At 42.8% G+C, this 19,276-nt stretch overlaps 1 long non-coding RNA gene across 4 annotated transcripts in view; it reads left to right on the top strand.

Annotated features, from left to right (window-relative positions):
• The window catches only part of LOC105677131 (uncharacterized), a 70,868-nt gene that overhangs the window by 15,466 nt on the left and 36,126 nt on the right, over positions 1–19,276 (top strand). For 3 of the 4 annotated variants that reach the window (XR_010888136.1, XR_010888139.1, XR_010888138.1), the window contains exon 2: positions 8,231–18,734. This is a non-coding gene — a long non-coding RNA (uncharacterized lncRNA). The remainder of the gene's footprint in view (positions 1–8,230; positions 18,735–19,276) is intronic. The other variant, XR_010888137.1, reaches the window with a different exon arrangement.

Raw genomic sequence — 19,276 nt, forward strand, 5'->3', positions numbered from 1 at the left:
ATTTCAATACATGTTTTTGCGCGAACTGGTATTGGCTTTTTTTGCTCCTTTATATTTCAATTTGAAAATTCAATTAAATAAGTATAAAATAATATGGTGTAAAATTTCAGGGAAAAATTCCGTCGCTCGAGTGTACCTAATTTTCATTAAACCGCTCGAAAAAAAATTTTTTTCCTAACGTCCGTCGCGCCCACCGCAAATTTCAATTTTGTACAGCGCGCGGCTAACGCATTAACCTCGCGGCAAGCTGCATTTCCAGCAGCTTTAAATGCACTTTGTTGGCCCTTTAACGGTCGGAAGGGCTTTAACGCGCGGCGTCGCGTGGACACGTATCCCAAGTGAAAAAGAAAACAGACGAGATCGGGAAATGTTAAAGGATAAGCCTCCGGCGAGTTTTCGTGGCAACCGAGGAAAAAGCTTAAGCGCCGCGCGATAATATCGACGGCGGGAATTTTTGTTATCCGCGCGTGCGATCGTCGCGTCGGGGAGCGGTAATTGGTTGGGAGAGACCCAGGCTTGCGCGCGCGATATGCTTTCTAATATTTGTACACTTTGATTGGAGTTTGCCCAGACGGGGCTCAAATTAATTACACACTTTTTCCCGCGCGTCCCGCATTCACCAGCCAAGCCTGGTCGCAATCGCGCAATAACGCGAAAACGCGCCGGATGAGTTTCTCGCATTGCGAAGCAATGCAACGTGATGCACCGGTATGCATCGCCATCACGTTCAAGCACGCGCTCACCCGGCAATGCGAGAAAAACACGCTGCAAAAAATATTTTAAAAATATTTAAAATGTTTCGAGTCCGCTTTACAAAATTCGTAAATCCGTAACAAAATTCTATTGTTAATTTTCGGAAATAATATTACCTACAAAAATGTTAATCCTTCTTTTTAAGCGGGGAATTATTTTTGCCATGCACACAGCTGTTTAATTTATATTTTCGAATGCTATCAACGCCGTACCATTCAGATATAATCTAAATTTGAATTAGCACAAATCAAAATCGAGAAGCGTTCGTCGCCTATGTACAATGAGACCAATTTTCGCGAGTTTGATTCGCATAATATCAGCGGCTATGCATAATCACCGACTATCTGAGTTTGCAAACTGGTTTAGAATTAATATCACCGAATTAAAATCTCCATGCATTTGCGCTCAACTTAATCGCACATAACTCACAATCGCAGATACGCAATTTCTGAGGACGGCGTGTTATAAATTATTTACATTACTAATGCTAATGATATGCATATAGACGTTGTCACGTCACAGCCAAAGACTAAAAACTTGGTTTTTTTTATCACCTCTGCACGCTTCCTGTCTCGCACACCCTCTTAAGTTTATACCACATTCGTTCTTTTTAGCTACATTTTCTACACTTGTTTTCTTCCCTGTTTCTGCTTCTGATCTATGCACTCGCCTTATTTTAAACGCAAGAACTGGGAAAACGTTGAGAAAAAAACCGCCTGAAAAAAGCAAACTTATTCTCACCGCGGTTTGAAGAAAAGCTCGGCTCAAAGTTTGGCCTCCCCGCGTCATCGCCACTGTTACTAAATCTCACGCGCATTTTTCTACAGAGAGAATGGGGAATGCGCGGGGGGGGGGGGGAGAAGTGACGCGAGACCTTGCCATTCGAAATTTGGGACAGTCAGGAGGAGGCAGTGAGAGGCGGAGGAGAGCGGCTGGCGACGGAGATCGTAACTTAAATCCAGAAGTGATCATTTTAATAGGACCAAATTAATTTCTCGCGAGAATGCGGCGGCGACGCTGCAGCCGGAGGGTTGGCTCGGCAGAAGGGGCACCGGGCGGCGAGGCAAGGGGCGAGGGGCGGCCGCTGAAAGCTCGACTGGTGCACAAGAGGGACAGTGGACCGGGAGGAGGGGGCGGGGGAGAGGGAGGAGGGGGGTCGAGAACGGATAGAGAGAAAGGGAGGAACGAGGGTAGCGCCGGGATCGTGGGGCATAGATTATGAGATGGGTGACATTCTCTGACATTTTAGTAATGTCGCCACCATCTAACCTAACCCGACCGCCACCCCCGGCCCACCCCTGATGATGGTATTTGGTACCCAAGGGGCATGCGGGCATAGTTTGCCGCGCGCGGCCGTGGTACAATTCGCCCGGCAAGTTTCCGCAGCTAATTACCATATAGTGTCTTGCGGCGCGCGCGCTCTGTTCTGCTAGTCGAAGTCCTTTAATAGATGTTCCGGCAGCTGCGCAGCTGCGGGGCGGGGGGGAAAGCGGTCAATTTTGAGGTGCGAATACGATTGCGAATTACATTCGCCAGCCGCGCCGAAATCTACGAGGAAATCGATGCGGCTGAAAGCAGCAGGGCGCGAATAGACTTACAAACGCAAGCTGATGTTCGGAAAATTTACGGCTCCGGTCTTACGTCAACTTTTTTTTTTTTTTTTACAAAACATTTAAGTTTCTACTATATTGGATTTTTCTAATATTGTGTACGTATATTGTTTGAAACAATTTTTTTCAATCGAAATTCTTGCATCGTAAGCGCCCCTTATTCAAGCCCGATATTTAAGGCCGAGAGGTAAGCTGAAAGCGCTCGGTGCTAAATTTACATCGCTCTCACCCTTTTCGCGCCGCTGCTGTTCCGCTTCAATACAATCGAGATACCCGGCCTCGTCCGGGCAGGCCGGGTCATCTATTTCCTCTCTCGGTTCCTCCTTCGATGCCGGCCAAAGACGACGTCAGAGGATGCCTAAGCCGCGTCGGATATTCACCTTCGTGTCGTTTCCTCTCATTTTTACGCCATCCATTGCAAACGCCGCTTTTCTGCAATCGTATTTACATATGCCGCATTATAATGGCGACGCGCCGGTGGAAGTCTGAAAATTTTCCGTCGACCCCGTAGAGCGAGCGTTAACGAGTGGAGACGATCGCGAGACGCGCGGCGCGCGAAAAGAAGGAATGAATACGAAATTAATAGTATTCCGCGCAAAGTGCAGCCCGCCGCAACTCCATGCATTTATACGCGCTCGCTAAAAAGCCCCTTCGCCTCTTCTCTATCCGTCGTCTTTTCCACCGACCGTGTTTTCGCACCTTCCTCCTTTGTTCCTCTTTTTTTTTTCCCCCCCCCCCCCCCCCTGAGCGGCTTTCGCACGCTCTGGTCACGCGATCTCTCATGGAAAATTGTGCGTCAACAATATAACTCACTGTAATAGAACTCATAAATTTGGAAGCATAAGTTTATAAGGTTATAATTTGCTGTTCGAGTTTTATTCGTTGACAACCGAAAGCCGATAGTATTTTGAGGATCAAGATATTAATAAAAGAATGTGCAGGCATGTGCAAATATTTTCCTTGATTCCTACAATCCATGAATAATATTTAAATAATAAGGTCTGATCGCATTACAGATGTTTGCATCTTAAGATCACTGTGTCGGGATACTGTTTGTGCTACGTTTGAATGTAGGTCGTATCGATATGATCGATCCGCAGGACGCGGTCGGAAATATCTCGGAATTGAGAACGTGTCGCGTCTTCTCGCATTAGCTGGAACGCGAATTCATTTCTGGCGCACGGCACTTAAATACCGGCAAGCCGCTTAAATGTCACATTATTGACTGGCACTTTTCGGCCATCTGCTTTAAGTCGGGCACGGATTCTAAAACTCGAAGTGCTCTTCGAAGTAGGTTGCAGCGATCTTAATTCCAAGCTTGATACGAAAAAAAAAGATTGCAGGTACTGTATTTTTAGAAAATCGTATACTTCATATACTATTTATGAGAAACTTACGAAAAAATATATATTCTCTTGTGTTTTTCCAGATAAATAAAATACCACGTAGAAAAGCTTTTCCTGAGATTTTTATTCGCCGCACTTGTGGATTTAACTCGTCTAAAAAAACTGCAACTTTACTTTTAAAAAATTACACCGTCCATTCCAAACTGTATCTCGACTGATATTTCACAATATTTTCTTTTGTTTTTTCGAGTGCGGACTTTTTTAAATCTTTTTCTCTCAAACTGTTATTATTCACACGCTTTCCTTGCGTTGCGAATTTAACTTTTAAAAATGACTATTGAAGATGACTCGAAATTATTAAGCGTTAAATAAATCATTTAAGAATACATATTGTCGAGCTAGCTGACAATTAAATGCACTTTACGAGTAGTCGTCAAGCCGAAGAGAAGGAATGACGCGCAAGGCGGAGTTAATAAATAGAATCGCGCGACGTGATGGCGTATTTCGCGTATTTTCATCACCAGTAGTCTCTTAGCCCTCCGTAATATAGGAATGAAAGGGATGAGAGGGTAAGGGGAAAGGGGGCCCAGGAGATAGAGCCAAGAGACGAGTCTCCGAGGCTCGTAAGTAGTTTTATTAAGGGGTTCCTTTCGGAAAACCGTGGAAGACGGTTGAATATACATCGGTGGAGATATACGTGATATCGATTACCGTTTGGGCTCCCGATATTACGTCGTCGGTCCATCCGTACTTCCTTCCACATACAACTATCACACCGGCAGTTGTGCCCCTCTCTATCTCTTTCAGCCCGCGTACAGGGTGTCCGCAAAATATCACAATCTTGAATTTCGACATTACGTTGATATTCTACATTTTAATCAAATATCTTTGCTCTTTCACAATTGTGCGTTAAAATTGAAATTACTCTTGGTTTCGTATTTTATTATATCATATTTATTACGCTGCATCTTTCTCACTCCGTAAAACTTGATTTTCGAATCATAATCTGTCAAAATTTCTTTAGTAACTTTTTAGTCAATTTCGTCAATTCCGCACTCGAGTGTCTTGAAGAATCTATGGATGAAAGCAATATTAAAGAAAGTTCTGGGACACCGTATACTTCTGTCGGTTCCCCTTTCTCTGCACCATCCATCTTGTTCCGTCTTTCTTTGCCCCTCTTTCTCTCACTCTCGTCCCTCGTCCGCATGACTCCCCATAGCGCTTCAGGACCCAACTCGTACATGGGGAAATAGTATGTACGCAGGAACGAGATGTGGAGCCTATCCCGCAAAATAACTTGGAAGCACCATATCTACGCAGTAGTGTATGCACGTGATGTTCCAAAGGCACGATGTAAGCTTTAACTTCTTAAATAATAAAGAGAAGTACATCAAGCATCGAGCCGAGTTTGAAATATATTCAAATCGCAAATAATGCAAATGTGAAAGTTAGTATGCAATCATAATTCTCGTATCAGTTTGACGAAAGAATAATTTAAGAAAAAAAGAGTAACTTAATAGAAAGAAAAGAAGAGGAAATTCAAAAAGGAATCAATTGAAGTTAATAATGAAAATAAGACGAGGTCTACTTCTTTTTAAATTTGTAATGATGTAAAAATATAATTGATAAAATTATAGCGATTCACATAACACAATATTAATTCCGGTAATAAATTCATTAACGCATTAGGCTCTTAATAATCCGAAAGAGCTGCGTCGATAGGCGAATGAATGAAGTTGAGGGAATAAACTGACGACCCGAAAATTTGATTAAGCCGGGCGGTCGCAAAGCATGACGGCTGGAGCACGGTAAGAGTAATTTGAGGATAATATGATCACAAATAGGAGCACCTACGAGCTTCCGGCGTAAAATAATTTCGTAGAAGAGCGTGACGTATGCAAGTGCGCGCGGAAGTGCCGCGGGGGTGAGATATGTACTCTGACCCCTTAAATAACCAAAGAATGCGCGGTACGTCGTTTCGGCGTTACGTGTCACGTAGAATTAAGCGGGAATACTCGGCACTCACGGAGAGACTATGTTATCTTAACTGTGCAATCCAATTGCGTAAATGTAAAGTTAAACAGTCGGACGTAAAAAATATCGCGCATATTGGAAGAACGAAAATTCTACTTTCCTCGATGAATATCTGTTCACGCGAAAAAAAAGTATAGAGGAAAAAATTAATTCTCGGTAAGAGTATCAAAACGATGCAAAAAAAACTCTTCAACAATATATCTTTATGAATGCTTTAAACAATTTTCCGGATTAATTAGCTCATGAATAATCGACTCGCAAATAATTAATAATGCATCGCCGTGCGCAACTTTGCGAAAAGCTTTCGCGAAATTCCGAATTCCACTATCCGTTATAAATGTTGCAAACGCAAATATCCGAAACGGGCAGCGTACCCTCGGAAATAGCATATGAACGTTGCGACGTGGGTTGCGGCGTATTTTTTTGACCCCTTAAATTGCCAGGAAGGTACGGACGGTCGTTTGTTAACCACTACGTGTTATCGCCGCCTTGAATAATACAGTCGGTGTGTTGTACGAAAGTTATGCGCTTACACCCTTTAACTAAATTACGCTTCGTGAGGGGGGGAGGGGGTAAGGGGTGGCGAGGTTGAACGTTTACCCGATAGATACGCCAAGAGATAAACCGGCAGGGTATACGTTCATTTTCTGTCGTTTTTTTATCCGCTAATAAATATTTCACCCATCGTTCTTCTCCTGCGCTAATAATTTTTATCGCGCTATCACGTGGCAGTAAGTTGTTACGCGAGCGAATATTTTCGCTGAAAATATATCATAAAATTAAAAGAGAGTGGTATTAAAAGCTTTCATTTTGACTCTATGACTTTGTTATAGAGAGCCACAGAGGCTCAAATTGCGTTGAAAAAAAATTACTTGTGCAATACGTTTAAAACGCTGCAACGAACTGACGCGTGCCTTCCTGGTATCGTTGACGTTAAAGAATCACTTGGCCGGTGAAAGAGATAAAAGTGTAGTTCACTGTGCGCTCGTGTAAAACGGGACACGTGCGAAATGGGCCACGAAGAAAAATACGAAAAACCGTGCTACGCCAATGTCCGCGCGAGGCAGCAGCTCCATCGGTCGGTCCATCGAGCCCCGATAGTCGTGAAATCTTTCCCACATCCGTCTTCCGACCTGCCCGCCCTTCCCTCGCCTCCTACGATTTTTTCCATTAAAAAGTAAGACGGCGCGCTCGCGTAAATCCCGCACGTTTTTACTGCCGCGCTCTTGCCAATAGTGTACGTTTAAAATCAATGTTCAATGCACATACGGCTTCTTACGTCTCACACGAGCGGTTGGAATCTCCACGCGTGTGTGCGTGCCGAGGGATTTCGAATGCGAATATACCGGGTGTGCCGAAAAGAAATGAGCAAAAAAAAGTACAAGATAAAATATCAGAGATACGTATTGCGCGCAGCTTTATACATTCAAATATTATTAAAATTGTTTAAATAATGCACATCAGATGTGTAATATATTTAACACAGCATTATTATATATTAAGATATATACTTATATATTTTTTTGTAAAAGAACATGATTCGTTAGCTGATTGCGATTCGACACGATTCGGTATTAAGTGCAGAATTAACGAGATATTCAGTTTTTGTATTTGCCGTCGATACTTTTCAAACTAACGAATTCGATAGAGTGTTTCAGTCCGGCATGCATGTGGAGACGATACCGTAATGAGTGCCTGAATCGAATACAAATGTGCATGGTGGTATACGTAGGGAAATCAATAAATGTTCTCTGCAACGCATGTTGTCATCTGTCGCGTAAATATAGGCACTTTGTTCGCAAATTGATAGACCATAATAAATCGAATTTATGATAATGGCAAAATTGAATTCAATACGTCGCGTGTGGCATTGTTGATTTATCAAAAATTCAATATTCCTTTATAAATCTGGGAAACATCGCGTAGTGCCACGGTTTTTATCTCGCAGCTGTAATTTGCAATTTTATATTATGTTTCGCAATCCTCCCCGCGTTGGAAAAGCCGCGAGCCATCACGAGTTGTTGTTGATTCGTTGCAAAATAAATTTCGTTAACGAACCTCCTCATAGCTGGCCGAACTTCCAATAGGCGTGTTAGTGATACAAGTTACGCCATGGACACGACAGCACGAAGTTTAACGACATAGTTATACGTGACGCATGAGGACAGCAGCTTGTACAGCGACTGAGATCGATATTCGCGGAAAAGATATATAGCATACCTTATACATATTATATGCTTTTATACATACATATTATCTTGCAAAAAATAAAATCGAAAATCATCGATTTATTTTACCCAGCGTCTCTTGGCAAGATAATCGCATAATCTTTTCTCATAATCTTTTTTTGTTCTTTCGTTTCCTCTTTGTAAAATTTAGCATGTACAAAATTCAATTCTTTTTACTTTTATATTCAAAGTTTATATCACTATTCTGTCGGCGTCTTTCGACGAATCCAACTCAGCTTATTTTTTTCCTATGTTTCAGAGTCCATATTGCTGCAACAATGAAATGGGTCACGGCTTTGCATTTTTAACAGAGGTGCGCACAATCAGGGTCACGATTAACACTTCAGCGACTTCGAACTGCTGTTTATAATTGTTACGTAAGATTCACTTTAATTCATTCTAGTTTCACAATGCATGCCATATCCGTTGTCTGACCGCAGGCGCGCGCGTTTATGCATACACATGTATACAGGGTGATAAAAAAAATGTTTCTTTTAAATGCATATCAAAATCGTTTATTTTTTTCGAAAAATCCACCCGTTGACGAAGACCGCGGGCCTTCACGATACTAACGCGTTCTTTTGTTCGCGGAGAAACACGGTCACCCTATATACATGGCTCGTACATAGAAGTATATGCGGGGCCATTGTTACGTCGCTTTAAGTTCGCGGCCTCTCGAGACGTTTCGTAGTTCGCGGCCCTTTGTCACCCGTGCCCTTAAAAGACATTCCGTGGAACGTTGAGGAGAGAGATAACCTCCGGCGGTCGTATACAAGAATTTTACTCTAACGAGCCGCGCGAACGAGACTTTTGTACACCTTTCGCGAGGAGGCTCGATTGAATCGCGGCCCATTCAAAGACTGCTGAGTCGTTTAAACGCGCTAAATGACGGAATCGCGGCTTTTTTACATTTCTTATCCGTAGATATTCGCGCCGAATCGGGACTGCACCCCATATCAATCACAATAGACGCACCCTTGCCCCCCCCCCCTCCACCCCCTTATTTTACGCAATTCCCGAGGCGTCGCAACATCCTGAAGGAACTCCTCGCGAGGGTGCATTTCCGCGAAACTTTCCGATCGCCGCAGGGTGCCGGGAAGCCTTCTACCCACGTTCTCTCGCTCTCTCGCTCTGTTTGCCGGAAGGGGATTCGGTCCCTTCCGCTTCTCTGTTATTCCTTTTTTTTTGGCGCAGTTTAGCTCTTGAGACCTATCGCGTTTCTTTCTCCGACCTTCACCCGAGCCGCCGGGTTCCATCAACGCCTGTCGTTTAGCCCGCGGCGACGCGTTGACGAAAGCAAAAGTGATTAGATGAAGATAGAGTGAAGAACGAGAGGGCGTTCGCAGGGCGGCGGAGAGGAAATTGCCGGTATTGCCGAGGCATTTTGATGCCTTTTCCGAGTGGAGACGCGCACTCAATTATTCAACGATCTCTTTTAACCACCGTTTTCCAGATCTTACAATTTTTAAGTGTTCTTTATACTTTCTACTGATTTTTTTTCAGCTAAATGTCTTGGGATAAAAATTGTACATTTTAAGTACATTTTCTTTTAGTGTAATTAGCTGTCTCATTTTCCGCTGTGGTAAAAAATTCTATTGTTAATGTAAAATGGATTATTTCAAGAAAAAAAAAAAGAACTTTTAAGTCTTTTTCTTATTTTATTTAATATGACTCGAAATTTACTGAAAAATTCAGTTATGACGCGCACAGTAGTTTCCGGGACACTTTGTATTGCACTTGTCGCCATCACGCGGCGCGATATTACTTCTAGCCGTCGCTCGCGATTTCCTGATTTTCGTAAGGTGTCAGGCGCTGTTTGGCCGTTCCCGCGTTGCATTATCGCAGAGACGTGAGAGCGCGCGACGTTAACTACGCATATAAGTAATTAAATACGACGAAGCGCCGCTGAGATTTTTCCCTCCGCCCCGCGCGATTCATTATCATCACTGTCGTAGTCATTACGCATGGTTGTTAGAGGGGAGTGTAGGAATACGAGATATATCATGTGAATATACGATCGATAAAATTAGACACTTGATTTTATTTAATTAACAAAGGAACTCCACGAAGGACCCTCCGTCTCTAAAGTATCGCCGATACGAAATATTCTGCGTATACGGCGTTTTCGGCGTTTTCTCTCAATTACTTAAGGACCGAAACGCAAATTGGCGAACTTTCAGATCCGCGCACAATAGATTCAAAGTCGCGGCAACAATAAGTCTCGTATCGAGATGAGTCTCTTTGGAATAATTCACAGCGTTTTCCGCGAAAGCGGAAGCCGCGAGAAAGTTGCGTCCGTCTCAGTTGTTAAGAGATAGCCGCGGGGCTAACGGACTTCTCGGTCCTGGTTTTGAATTTGATGGGCATTGTCCGACGCTAACGAGAAGAAACTGACGTCGAAAAAAAACGTATCGCATTCGACCACGCTCGTTCATAGATACTCTTTTATCAAATCCACTGACTTCGTTGAATTATTATTCCTAAGGTATCGTTAGTCTTCGGAAAAGTTTCATGGACACAACCATCCGGTTTTCAATCTGTTTGTTTGACAGAATACAAATGTACATCATAAACTTGGATTACTTTGTATTCCTAAAAATATTATCTTGTCTCATTTTTTGTAAGAAAATAATGTAGTGGTATTTTTACCACACAATAATTTTAAATTACATTTTTCCATGATTACCCGAGTCGAAATTTTTCTCCCATTTTCGACCTTAATGTTCAATCTAACACCTAATTTGATACTTTAAGCAGTCACATCACCCTATCTTGAACCTATTTAACCTCTGGCTCTTTACCGAGACTCCTCTTTTAAACCTCATAATGGGAAGCAGTTCGTTTACTGTTTGAGGTACAAAATAAAAGCGAATACAATACAATACATACATATTCTTATATAAATAAAACCTATCAAAACCCTCCAGAATCCGTAAACGTGAAAAAAATAGAAGTTGAAATTAGGAACAAAATTTCGACTCGGGTAGGAGCTTAATACTATAATCACTCTCTTTAATTTGAATGTACAATAAAATAAAAAAAATTTTTTAGTTAATAATAATTTTGTAATGATTGTTGACTCACAGTGGCGTGAAAAATTACTGTTATATTATGTCGTGTGAAAAATATTTGCATAATATAATATATAAAGTGTCGCGCTACGTATAAATTCTGTCGAAAATTTAATTTTTCATGAATGTTCACAAATTGATAACCGGCAGTGTAGTTGATCGCCAAAGAGAGTGGATTTTTTGGAACGTTTACTTTGCGTCTGCTCGACCTCTCACCGAGCGACGACAATATTCATGGTAATCCAATTCAAATTAATTCTCGGCGGTGGGAGTCGCTCCTCGTCCGCGGGTTTCTCTTCTACCAAATGGCGTCTCATAACCTGCCCGGAGGAGGTTTGTAACCGGAAGTGACGTGAAATATCGCGCTGCGACGTAATCGCCGTGGCTTCTCTTCCCTTCTCCCCTTCCCCCTTCCACTCTCTCTCTCTCTCCCTCTCATATTCTTGCTTTCTCGTGCTCTATCTGTTGTCACCCCAAACTGGCGGATCTCTTCGAGGTTTCTCTAATTGTTACCACGGACCTTCGTAATGTTAATCACGTGGCCGGGCTGAGACGGTAATTCAGAATTACCGTGAGACATAACGCTCATTCAGATACGCGAGACCGCCTGCCTACCGGTTTATTGACTCGCGTTTATTAGGTCGATGTTCGCGCAAGTAAGCGCAGTGTAATTGCGAGCGTAATTTGATAAGTGGAATATTCGACGTTCTCCGGTAATAGACAACGATCGCGAATACTCTGACCACTGCGTGTTCTAAAGACTCTACTGCGAACAATACGAAGATAATTCCTGATGCATTTTAATTATTTTTACGCAATTAACCTATGAAAATGAAACAATATTTATAATGAATACGTTGTGATATTTTATTTCCGTCGATTTACGAAATGTATTTTCTGGCTTTTTATTTTTTTATTTCGCTTTACATTTAGCGAATTCAATAATACAGCAAGATTTTTACTTGAATTTACTTGAATATTTGTTTTACGCTCGCATTTCATTTAATCCTTTGAACTCAAAGAAGGTACGTTCTTTCCACCGCCCACGCACGGCAACGCGATAGCAGCAATCAACGTACTTGCGTACGCAACAAACGAAACATAAGTCGGAGCCGGTAAACGCCGCTTTCCTCATTAGAATGCCGAACATTCCGACGAACGCGGAGCCACTTCCGCAGCTTCCTAACTCGGCGCTTCCGCGTGCGTTCTCCCGCGAATGAAACGAACGAGCCGAGCGCGCGTGTATACGATCGAAATTCCGCGCGCGTCTCCGTTTGTAGTTGCGTCCGCGGCCGACGCGGTTAACCAAATAGGTGATTAGCAGCGCGGCGGTTAAATCGCTAACCTAGTAGTTAACCGGTCGAGTCGGTTAGCCGAGGATTCACCGGTCGCGCCGGAGCAGCAGTCCATCGGCTTTGCATTATTGAGCCCGCATTTCTCGGACACTGTATATCAATTAAACAGATTGCAAAAGTCATAGCAAAATTATATGTGGCTTCCGGTATCTTTCGGCATCAAAGTAGAAGATAAAAGGTAAATTATTTTACTGGAATCAATTATTAAATGGATTGAGCGATCTTCGCGATGAGAGCCGTGAAAGCGAAGAAAGACGCGATTAAAACTCCGATTAAATGGTGATGTTAGCTAGATAGGAGAGATTTATGTAACGTCGCGAGAGCGTCGGCGTTAGACAACAGATGACACAAAGTGACGAACGACGTTTCACCGCGTAAACAAATTCCGTTGAACAAGCGCTGTACCGCGCGTCTTATTCAGAACGATGATTGAGAACCGTAAGCGCGTTGTTAGCCGCGTACAAAGGCGCCGTGTGTTTGTAGAATAAGGATCGCGCTAATAGACGGCCTTTCTATGAGATCGAAATGACGGGAGACAAGAATGCCGGTGAGGCATGTAGGTGACGCGCGCGCGCGCGCGGAACGCGATAATACGCTAATAGCACTACAAAAGGTGATCTTTATGAGTGAGAAAGAAAGCGCTCGTTGCACTGATCGTGGGAGGAGATGCGCCAGAACGATTTTAACGAGGCGGTGCGAGGAATTTCGGCGGGAGTGTGAGTATTAAGTGGAAAAGGAAATTACGTCATTTCTCCATTCAGCGGAATAGCCTCCTATTAGTACTTACTCTAGGCGGAAATTTATTTCGCCGATATTGGTTGTTTGATTCCGCCACGACTTTTCACCCACGCAGATGCAAAAAATATACTCGTATACATAAAATATATATTTGAATGTGAAACGCTGCGCTTAGACGCGCGCCTGAATAACCGATGTTTGCAAACACAAGGTGGAAAAGCAGGATGGAGAAGCTAATTTGTCATTTCCTCTGCTTGACACATTCCTGCTCATCTGGGTCGTTTCGCACACGGCCGCCAAACTTTCGTAGCGTGAGACGCAGACCTTTCTCGAGAACACATTTTTTGCATATGGCGGAGAAAGTAGAGACGCAAGACAGCAGTCTTCGGTCCAGAAGCGCAAATGCTCAATTCGTTCATTTTTAACTTCATTTTTAGCTTTATTAAGAGATGCGAATAGTTTGTTGTTAGAAGGTGAAAGAGAAAAACACAGATACAACCGGAAACGAAAGATAAAACCTAGACGTGTCAGGCCCGTTAAATACGTTTCCCACTTTTTAAACTTGAGTCCACTTGAGCATGTCAATTAATTGTACGGTCACGTACTTGATGGCGTGACGAAGACACGTGACTGCGTCATCGCGGTGCATCTGCATGCTAACTAAATTTGAGAGGATCAAACTAATTCGCTACGAAAATTTTGAAACGAAAATTTCTTTCCGCCAGCACAAGATGGCGGACTGTTTCGTGTTAAGTTGGTGAAAATTTCACACAATTTTATTGTGCATTCTACGTTTATAATTTTGATTTTTCGTTATTATTAAAGTTAATATTTTTCTTGTTTTAGAAGAATTTTTGTAAAGAGAAAAAAATAAAAAAAATTGAAAGATTATTATAATATTATTCACGGGGCGCGCGAGCCCTAATTTCTGATTCCGCCGGCTCTGAACCGGAAGCCAGCCGGCAACGAGCATAGTCTACATTAGGTACGGGGACTACAATCGGCCAGCCAACGGGGGCTAATCCGGCGGAGAGGCATTTTCATCCCGGGGTTTCGGAACTTGCCGGCGGATTCCGACGCCGCCCATACTCTGCGAAGAGAGAAAGAGGGAGGAAGCGAGAGAAAGAGCGAGAGTGAGAGAGAGAGAGAGAGAGAGAGGGGGAGAGAGAGAGAGAGAGAAAGCCTCCTCTTCCCTTTGGCTCAGAACTTTGTTGCGAACTGGAACCGCGCGCTCTCTTGCCCGCCGAAACCGGGGGAATTAATCGCTATTTCAGCGATGCACCGGCCCTTGCATCATGGCATTACTCGAATGCTCTTATTTCCGCGCGTTGGCTCGTATTTCGCGAGGCAGCGCGCCGTTGTTCGCGCTACGTGCGCTGCGCCGCGATGCTCGAAATCCTAGAATCGCTCTGATAATTTCAGGTACGAATTGATGTATCGCTGATATTGAAAGTGAATCTCCGCTAATCTGAAATTGAACGATCTCGTTTCAAGGTCGTTTCGCGACCGGGATGGATTCGCGTTAATTGTAACCGCGACTATCAATCTTCGGGAGCTGTAGCTCGCGAACGGAGCGGAAAATAATCGCCGTCACTGTGTGACGCGACGAGAAATCTCGGAAAAAGTGCACCGGTCTAGATATTTCTTTTGGAGACACTTACTTTCCCGCAAATAGCTTCCTTGACTTTATGCTAATTCTGATTTAATTCAATATTAATTGGCGTGTAAAGCCATCTGGAAATGAGCTTGCGACAGACTCGAATTTGTACATAAATGATGGGATTTGCCAGGTCAGCTCTCTCCAGACACAACTTTGTTTCGAACTGAAGGAAAGCCGGGCCCGAAATCGCACCATTAAACGCAATTTCAACAATGCAATGTGCAACTGCAGCCGACGCATTACCCAAATGCTATTATCCTACGGCGGTATAATATTCGCTGATTGAATTAATTGCGCCATTAGCTCACATTTCACACTATTCACATCAATATTTCAACCATTAATAATACAGGAAAGAAATTATTATGTTTAGGAAATTTAACGCACAGCGAAGCAAATATATCTCTAACGCGAAGGATAAGAGTGAAAGAATGGATTTTGTCAAGTAAGGAATATTGTATGGTATCGCGGGTATCGTATAGATTTGAGAGTATATCGCCCGCGTATCGATCGCATCGTAAATACGGACTGATATCTGTCTCTTCGGTCTCCCAATAAATGAATAATAAAGGGGCGCGTGGCCTTGTGTGGGAATTATAATCGTGTCTGCCACTGCATCGCGATTAGCTTATTGAATATTCCCTTTGCAGTCGGCCCGCCGAGATGAAACGCAGCGCTTGCATTTATACGGGGTACATCAAAAATCGCGCGCTCCCCCATCGTCCCATCGAAAATGCGTGGAATCTTTTAATTCTCAATGTTAAATTCGTCGAAAGCTATTTTATTATTTTTATCGTCTGGCGCGCACTCGTTTATTTGCTAGATATGAGATACGTATGAATCAGCTGATCCTTTCGAGTGTCGAGGGTACGCGGTCCTTGACATAGTACCGGCACTGCCGGTATAAACTTTGATATAATCGATAAACGATAAATTATTGAACGTACACGAAGTGATGGAAACGAAACGAAAGACGTACAAAATGGGGGAACATGTAGGAGCCGTGTAGAGAGTCGTTTCACGGCGAGCCCAGTCGAAATCTGTCTACTCGAAAACAACGTCCCGTTTTATCTTTCCCTCCCTCTCGCTCCAGCATCAACCCTTTTCCACCTCTTATTCTAGCCTAAAGCTCGGTACACGCGTGTTTGTGTGCAGGCGCGGTGTGTACACGAGACTCTAAAAAAGGTAGCCGGGCCATTCGATGGCAGCTGTTCCACATTTCAAGGATGGATATTCCTCGGGCTTTGTCGCTACGACAAAAGGCCTCCTCTCACAAAAGACCGCCGTGGTCCGAGCTTTACGCCCTAGGTCTCTCTTACTCTTTCACCGCGCCTCTCCTCCCTCTGCATCCTCTTCCTCTCCGAGAAAGAGAACGAGGAATAAGTACATATTCGTAAGCCCAAGTTTCCTGTGCGTCACAAACGCGCAATTTTGATCCCTTGCCCCCTCCCCCCCCTTCCCCCTTCGTGTCGCTTCGCTATCTTTCTTTTTTATTTCTCTGACATTTTCATATGAACTCTCGCATATCCGTGTGAAGTTTTTGCAGGAAGCACGACAGCATATTTCTAGTAGAATTTTAACAAATATATCGCGATCTCTCTAATAAAATTCTTTCGAGATTTTTCATTTCTTGCAATTGCTTTACATAATTAGCTTTCACAAGAAAATGTTTGCGGCAGTAACCGGTGTACCGTGAAAAACGCTAGTTGTTTTGAATTCGCAATTCAGGACAGAAATTTTAGAAGACAGTTTGACGCTGCGAGTTTGACTCTCTGCATCCCTAAAAAATGTATGAAATAAAAATTTTGCGCATCCGGTTATGGTTACTTTCGAGTGTATGCAAAAGATACGTTATTTATTTTAACAGATAGATAACAAACGCGAACAAGAGGGCATACTACCATCAACAAAAGCGGTATCATGTACAAACAACGAGAAAATAACTATGACTGATTGCAGGGGTACCAAAAATCTACTACAAACGATTAAAAAAAAAAATGGAATATTTTTCGTAGAAAAACTTTTTCGTGTTTGGAAAGCGCTTTCTGAAATTTTCTCCGTTTCTTCCTCTCCCTCTCTTTTCTTTTGCCTCGAGAAATCATTATTTTATGAGCTGTAACATTAAGTCTCTGCGTGAATCACGCGCGTATGAATTTTTTTGCGAGATTCTGGTTTCATCCCCGAAATAAATCCCACATATCGCGAGGCACGATACTTTCTCCAGAAAAAAAAATGAAATAAAGACGAGGCGAGAGAAGTGACATTTATTATGTGCATTCGACGAAAGAACAATTTTTCGCGAAAAACCGGACCGGCCTGTTTCGAGACGGTTCGTCAAAGAGAGCGACGGGGCGACGAATCAGCTCCTCTCCGGTGACTAATGGGTTTGCTACGAGTCCAGCTCGCTCGACCCCGTTTGACCCCGCCTCGCGTTGTTGGCCCGCGAAGTTGCGAGGAAACGTACAAACATTTACGAATCGACGAAGAGCGCTGCGGAACGAGACAGGAGGCGTCCCACGCACTCGACTGACTCACGCTAATAATTAAGTTCATCGGCTGGAATTTCGAGAAAGAGATTCCTGCCACCACAAAGGTCATCTTCAGCACGCGTCGTGATCAAAGCGATGTTTTATGAGATGAGGTTTGCCCTCTCACAGCCGAGACGCACGATAACATCTTGAAGCAAATCTATATATCTCTGTAATGATTACGGCTTGTAATCTAGCGCATTAAAATTAACGATTTGTTATTAACAGTATTTGTTAATAACATTTTTTGTTCTTTGTTTTCTTTTTGCAAATTTCTTAACTTTTTTTATATCTGCAAATTAAAATATGTATGAATACAATTATTTTGGGATAAATAAAAATTAGAATATGATAAAAATTAAGACTTATCCTTCGTTAATAAAATATGCTTGAAAAATTAAGACCAATTACATAGAGTTTTTTCACAGATTAGAAACCTGAAATTCTCGAATATCACGAATAGTGGGGTCGTAAAAACGAGTTCTGATGCGTGCAACAAATAATAATATCTGATTGAACGACTGAAAATCGATTTGGCAGCTGCGATAGTTTCACAAATAAGTCTCAAGCGTCCGAATAAAAGGGGCTGGACTCAAATTTATTTTATCCCCCACGATCATACATCAAACAAGTAATTGCACGTTGCACGACATGCGATGCAGCGATGACGTCATTCATACGAAAAAAATTTCATATTTTATTACATAATTATTTACACATTTCGATAAATAGCTTCAAACATCAATTGAGTTTAAATATTTTGAAATCATGTCTAGAACGCGCGTTCACACATCTTTTCCTAAATTAATTTCGATTAATATCAACATTTTAATAAAATTCTTTCAATTTATTTATAAACTTCTAATTTAAATCCCACGCAGGTTTTAAATAAAAATCTAAGCTTAGAGTAAACTTTCGAAAATTTTATTTTAGATTTGTTTATCAGGCACAACCCCTAACTTAAAAATGAAAAGTCTTTGAAAAAGTTTCGATCTGCTTGTCACTGGCTTCTTCTTTCATAACTACGCTCGATTGGCACGTAATCGAATCTGGTGACTGTCCCCATGGCGAGATGAACTAGAAGAGCAGCAGCTCATAGCGCTCCGATCTCTGCGCTTCATCCGCCTTTCGCACTCGGTCGTCGCCGACGACCCTCGGTCGCTCTCGACGTCCGAGAACATTGCGGGAATCGAGCCGCAGCTTCATTCAGTCGCACTCAGTCCGTGCATCCGTTCGTTTCTCACATCGTGTAGCAGGGATCGCTCGTCGGGCCGACCGAGATAAACTGATATAAGTGCGCGACGAGATAAGCCATGACGAGTGTCTCATAATCGCCCGAATACACGACTGCCATCACTGAAACGGATCGCTCTGCTATCTCCAAATTCCTGGGCGTGTGCGGATGCAGCCGGTGAGTGTGATATCGTTAAATATTACTCGCAAAGAATTCAAATACGAAATTTATGTAGATGAATTTTACCTTTCGTCATCTTTTACATTTAATAATTAACTATAGTATTGTAAGAAATAATTGGCTATAAAAAGTCATTTTCCAAAAAGCTGTGCTGAACTTATTACAATTCATTTTATTTTCGTCTACAAGGTAACATTCTTTTTCCTAAAATTCTCACAGTTAAAAGTGTTTTGCGAAATTCTCGTGATGCAGAATATGCGTAATTTGTCTGAGATTATGGGACCGCCGGCTTCGGCCGGGCTCGGAGTGTCGTGAAAAAGGGCACACGGTGACAGGGACGTTTTTTTTCCGAGCGACTTGCACGGCCCTGGCGCGCTCCGGTTCTCATGAAGTGTTCCCCACGTGGTGCTTAGTCTCTCCTCCTCTCCATCTCTCGGCTCGTCTGGTCGTCCATCCGTTCGCCCATGTGTTACGACGATTCAGGCCGCGATGACCTAACCAGACTGTCAATTAAAATGCCACCATATGCCACTTAAACC

The sequence above is a fragment of the Linepithema humile genome, chromosome 1 (assembly GCF_040581485.1).
Source record: "Linepithema humile isolate Giens D197 chromosome 1, Lhum_UNIL_v1.0, whole genome shotgun sequence".
NCBI classification, from domain to species: domain Eukaryota; kingdom Metazoa; phylum Arthropoda; class Insecta; order Hymenoptera; family Formicidae; genus Linepithema; species Linepithema humile.